The following is a 6,960-nucleotide window of genomic DNA, read 5'->3' as shown; positions in this document are numbered from 1 at the left end:
AAGGGGAAATTAACTAACTAGGACATGTGGCTTAAGAGGACCAAACTAAATAGAACACATGGCTTAAAAGTGGATCATTTGAAGTAATTAGGTCAATTAGGACATGAGACTTCAAGGGATAAAACTAAATAGGACATGTGGCTCAAGGGGATCAAACTAATTAGGACATGTGGCTTAAAAGGGGATCAAACTAATTAGGACATGTGGCTTAAAAGGGGATCAAACTAATAGTTCCTCTTACGGGGTTTGATGGCATAATAGGATCTATTATGACATAATAGATCCTATTATGTCATAAGAGGTCCTATTATATGATAATCAATCATGTCATGTCATCATAGATCCTTGACATACCTTGACATAATAGCACCTATTATGACATAATAGGTCCTATTATGTTGTGTTAATAGGACCTATTATGTCATGAGACCCCTTATAAGGACTTGTTATGTCATAACAGGTCCTATTATGTCATAAGACCTTTAAGACATGATAGGCCATATTATGACATAATATAGGTCCTATTATGTGATTGACATAATAACACCTATTATGACATAATAGGTCATGTTACATCATAATAGGTCATGTTATGTCATAATAGGTCCTATTATGATATATTAATAGGACCTATTATGTCATGAGACCCCTTACGAGGACCTGTTATGTCATAACAGGTCCTATTATGTCATAACATGTCCTTTTATGTCATAAGACCTCTTAAGACATAATAGGACCCATTATGACATAATGGGACCTATTATGACATAAGACCCCTCAAGAGGACCTATGATGACATAATAAGACCGATTATCACATAACAGGGCCCATTATCACATAATAGGATCTATTATGTCACATAGGTGCTATTATTTCACGAGACCGCTTGAGAGGACCTATTATGTCATAATAGGTCCTATTATGCTACAAGACACCTTGGGACATGATAGAACCTATTATGACATAATAGGACCTATTATGTCATAATAGGTGCTATTATTTCATGAGACCCCTTAAGAGGACCTCTTGTGTCATCAGACCCCTTAATAGGACTTGTTAAGGGGTATTATGTCATAATAGGACCTATTACGACATAATAGGACCTATTACGACATAATAGGACCGATTATGACATAATGTGGCTGATTATCACATAATATAACCCATTATGACATAATAGGACCTATTATGTCATAGAACCTATTATGACATAATAAGACCTATTATGTCATAAGACACCTTAAGACATAATAGGACCTACTATGACATGTAATAGGACCGATTATCACATGTGGCTTAAAAGTGGAACACTTTAACTAATTAGGACATGGCTTAAAGGGAAATTAATTAATCAGGATATGAGGCTCGGTGAAAACTTTAGTGGCTAATATTCGCCAAATGGCTATTTTTTGAAATTTGGGCTTAAGGGGATCAAACTAAATAGGACATGTGGCTTAAAGGGATCAAACTAATTAGGACATGTGGCTTAAAAGGAGATCAAACTAATAGTTCCTCTCAGGACATGAGGATCATTTGAACTAATTAGGACATGGCTTAAAGGGAAATTAACTAATCAGGACATGAGGCTTAAGGGGATCAAACTAAATAGGACACGTGGCTTAAGTAAGGGGATCAAACTAATCAGGACACGTGGCTTAAAAGGGGATCAAACTAATAGATCTTCTTAAGGGGTCTTATGACATAATAGGACCTATTATGACATTATAGGTCCTCTTAAGGGGCCTTATGACATAATAGGACCTATCATGACATAATAGGTCCTCCTAAGGGGTCTCATGACATAAGAGGACCTATTATGACATAATAGATCCTATTATGTCATAATAGGTCCTATTATGACATAATAGATCCTATTATGTCATAATAGGTCCTATTATGTCATAATAGGTCCTATTATGACATAATAGATCCTATTATGTCATAATAGGTCCTATTATGACATAATACCCCTTGATAGGTCCTACTAAGCAGTATAATGTCATAATTATAGGTCCTCTGAAGGGGTCTTATGACATAATCTAAGACCTATTATGACATAATAGGGTTTAAGTGAAATTTACAGATATATATGGAGAGCATTTAACATGTCCATACATATACATGTATTGAAAGTATATAATTGAGGGGTCTTATAAATTAGCTAGAGGTCCTAATGAAATGTTGTTTGCATATGTTAGGTACACATTTCAAACTTGTTTAAGGGGTGCCATGTGATAATGAATGTCTTAAGGGGTCATATTAATTATGTCTTAAGCCTAGATCATGTTTGTGATAATAAATGTAACTTTAACTTGGGGTCACATGCGATAATTAATTTGTCTTAAGGGGTCCTATACAAACATGATTGAAGGTAAAGGTCCTAATGAGATCAAGAATTTAATACTATTATCCCAATCGAAGCTAGAGGATGTAGATTATTACTTGTCTTACTCAACTATAGGTCACAATGAGATCCTGAATGACGTCTAGGTTTAAATGTATGCATTAAAAGTATTATGCGTATTCCTTAGGTTTGGGTTTGAATTTCATTTTCGTTTTCGTTTTTGTTTTCATTTTTATTTTTATTTTTTTTATAATTACGTTTGAACATTTTTGTTTTTTATTTCATTTTCATGTTTTTTTTGTTTCGTTTTCATTTTAATTTTTGTTTTTGTTTTTCAACATTTTCATTTTCATTCATTAAGCAAAAATAAGAATTTTATAAAAAATTGCTTGATTATCAAAAGCTAAACTAACACTTAAAAAAAAACCTAAAGTAATCAATTCAAAAAAAAATTATTTTCATAATTAAAAAAAACAAACTAATTTAAACAAAAAAAGTTCTTTCACGAATTGAAAAAAAATAATAAAAACTTAAACTTAGAAAAAAAAAAAAGCTAGGAAGCGACCTACCTGGAAGGCTTGCTAGTGGCTTAAATCGGGATCCCAATTAGAAAATATGAGTTGGCTCCCATTTTTTATTTTTATTTTATATTCTAGGAAACAGGATCCCATTTTATTTTAGAACGAGATCCCATTTCTAAAATTAGGCTCATGATCTCGATTATTTTTTAGGCTTAAGATCCCATGGCTAATCGGGATCCCGTTTCGTCTCCCATGTGCTTTGCCTGATTTGTACTTTTTTTGTAAGTGTAAAAATTCCACATTAAGTGGACACAACTTCTTGCACTTACCCTAAAAGTGAATCACGTTGAGTAAAAAAAGCTCGCTCTCGCGTCAACCACTCACAAAAGACCTCAAAAGAGGGAAAAGTGAAGGCTATACCCAAAACATCCATGGAGGCATAAAATGTAGAAGCGAAGACTTGGAAAGGCCCTCGAAGCTTAGCCAAAATCAAGTAGACACTCTTTGTCAGATTTATCCTTACCACAACTTTTCAAGAAAGATTCAAGAGATTTGAACTTCTCTAGAAAGTCCTCAATAGAGGGAAATGAATCAAGCACCAATGTGGTCAACTCCATCTCTAGCTGCACTGCTCGCAACTCATTAACTTTCCCAAAAAGATCCTTGAACTTAGTCCACATGGTTTGTGGAGTAGTTCATGACTTAAGGTGAAACATGAGACTATTGAAAACATGTATGACAGTCAATCCCATAGCCCCATCCATATTGTTTTTTTGTTAAAAAACCTCAAATGAATGTTCCAAGGTGGGTTGGCTCTCATCCAAAGTAGACCACAAACCCCTAGACATAAGCAAATTAGTCATCTGATCCTTCTAGTTGTGATAGTTATGGATCGTGAGATGAACAATAGAGTTCGCCATAGGCTGAGGTGTGGAGAGGATCTGAAAAAGACAAATTGACCCTCCCACACACACAAAAAAAGAAACCACAAACCCTAGTGCAATAAAATGAAGATAAAGCCTAAAATAAAGAAATTAATTCTTCCGATAACTTGAGAAAAATATGGAAAATATAATGGCAGATCTAAATAGGTGTCTCTAAGAGCTTTCCAACGATGTGTAGAAGTCAAAAAATGGAGTTCATTTGCCCAAGTTATGGCCCCGAAAGCACGAAAAAAAAAGTCTAACTTTGGAGGTCCATAGTAGACACTTAAAGCAAAATCTGACAAAACTAACACCATGCATAGATTGGTGCTAGAACGAGCTTTCTGACGATATGTGGAAGTTAAAAAATGAAGCTTGTATGACCAAGCTATGAACAAAAAATTGAAGATAACTTTTTATGGCTTGAAAGGTCAAACTAGTCAAAGGGTTGACCAACTATTGATGTGGCAGAGATTATTTGCTGAGTAGGCAAATTTTTTTGTAAGATTCCTTGTGATGCTAAAAATAGGGATCTTCACTAAATATACAAGTATTGCTAAAAATAGCAAAATCTCCCCCCCCCCTCCAAAAAAAAAAGTCAAAGGCTTGTTGATGTTGGCTATAGTACTTGCACAAGTATTGATGTGAAGGAATACGTACTCCTGTGAAAGCACTTTTTTTGACTTAAATTTTATTTAATTTTTTTTAAAACAAACTTTGCCACATAAACAACATTGAACCCCTTAAAAAGCACCTTTGAATTTTTTTTGAAAGAAACCGATAAAATATTACTTTAGAGCTTCTTTTTTTAGCGCTAATTTTTTGATGTTGTTGGTATAGGTATGATCCATACAAGCGCATGAAAAATGATGCATAGACCTAAAAAAAAACCTCAAAATTTATAGTCTATGGTTTTGACAATTTGCTAGGTGATTCATAGGTTTTTGGGCCTTTCGAGCATGATGGCAATGTCCATTTTATCCTAAAACGACTAGATTTTCCTGTTACCTCAAGAACTTGCTTCGTAAAACATGCCCTCAACAACTTTGACCCCAAATTTCAACTATCCAATTTTTGATGAACCGACAATTGATCTTAGGGTTTTTTGATGCTACAGATGTGATGGTGATTCCCATTTTGCCTCAAAATTGATAAAAAAAATCGCCCACCATCAGATCCACGAAAAAGAAAAATTATTCCCCTGCAATGCTTCCGAGCAATGAAAAACCTCAAAGCTAGAGAAGAGGCTTGCCGAATCCATGTTCTGATACCACGTTGAATTTTTCAACACAAGTTCCTACAAGATCAAATGACAAACAAGAACACTTTCCACAAGAGAGAGCTACACAAAAGATTGCTATATTACTCAAAAACAAAGAATACAAAATGAGTTACAATTGCACAATGAGGTGCTTATAAAGAAATCATGAAACTAAATTTAGGAGAATTCAAGTGCAAGCATGAGGAGATAAATAAAGCTCAACTCTAGCTAACTAGGTGCACAACTAAAATAAGCACTCCTAAGTGAAACTTAAGCAAAAGAACACAAAAGCATAACTAGTTGTAAAAAAATAACTAATAGCTAAATACGATCTAACAATATATATGCAATGTCATTTAACATATGTAATATACGTATGTAAAAAATATAATATATGGGGTACCATTTTTTTTTTGATTGGTAATATTTATGATTTTATTAAAGATAACTAAAATAGTACATGAAAAATCATCATCCACCCAAAAAACCACCCTACCAAAACCATGCCATTCTTCAAACAGAAACACAAAAACCCTCCCCCACAACTAATGTAAAAAAGAAGTCCAATTACATCGTGCCAAAAATGACATAAAATGTGCAATGGAAAAACTGAAAGCAACTTAATCTAAAACGAAAGATTTAGTACAAAGAGGTACCCTCGTTCACCGTATTTCATCTATCAGTCTTCACTCAACAAAATTCGGTGCACTCGAAGTGTCCCCCAACCCGTTCAATCCACCAACTGCACCACATAGCTCATTTTGTCTTGCTAACTCCGTTGAAAGATGCCTGGTAATCGACCGCCTCCTTCGGATCTCATCCACCATCCTAGCTTCCTCTCTCGCTTGTCTGATAATTTCTTCCAACTCCATTATCTGAACATAGATTACTAGACCTTCTCACCCTCCCCTCATGTCACCTCGAAACCTGGCTTTGACCTCCTCATGATGTCGTAAGAAAGGAATCTTCATGTGTCGAGCTCGGAGCTAGACATTTTCCTTTGGAATGCCTTTAGAGATGTTGAAACCCCAACCTAGGACAACCCACTCCAGCAAAGAGTCCATGTTTAGAAGATAATCACTCAGGATTATCATCCTCATCACCTTTCTAACCTCCTCGCATGAATAGCCCAAGTCAAGTCCCTAATCCATGATTAAAGAGTAGATGTCTACCCTCAAACGATATTTGTGGCCAATCACCACCATCTCCTTGCCAAGAACCAGTTGAACACCCTTCAAAAACAAGGGATCTCTCGTCAAAAACATGTTCTCGAGCCTCTTCCCAGGAACATGACCCCAAAATGCAGGCATCAACTTCGAAGATTTCAGGGTGAAATTAGCTTCTATGCTGGAGGCCTCACCAAACCGTCGAGTTTTGTAAAAAAAATCGTATCTTCCCCACCAAACACGCTCAACTGCCACATTGAATGAGCGTAAATTCCATTTTTAGCAATTAAGAAGGCACACACCACAACCACTGCCATTGCAAAAATATTCGATATTAATTGCCCGTAAAGCGTGATCCAGTGTCAACACCTTGAATAAGATGCAGGCCACATGTCGTACATATCAAGTATGCGGAAGTACTGTCCTTGGCAGGCTGTCTTAACTCCATAGCACATTGTCGTCATTACCATCCCACCACCTCACCTCACCCTTGAACAACTCACAAGCCATGTTGGACAGACCATCAACAAGAACATTTCCACTTCTTTTTACATGAGAAACACAAAAGTCTTGAAAAGATTTTAATTTTGCACCGATAATGGTGATGAACTTATTCAATTTCCAACATGGGGTGTCACCTTTCATAAGAGCATTAACCACCACGTGGGAACTCTCCTCCAAGTGGACTTTCGAAGCCTTCATATTCACTGCCAAATCAGTAGCTAACAAAGCTGCTTGTACCTCA

Source organism: Cryptomeria japonica, chromosome 6, assembly GCF_030272615.1.
Source record: "Cryptomeria japonica chromosome 6, Sugi_1.0, whole genome shotgun sequence".
NCBI lineage: Eukaryota > Viridiplantae > Streptophyta > Pinopsida > Cupressales > Cupressaceae > Cryptomeria > Cryptomeria japonica.
This window is presented reverse-complemented; position numbering follows the sequence as displayed.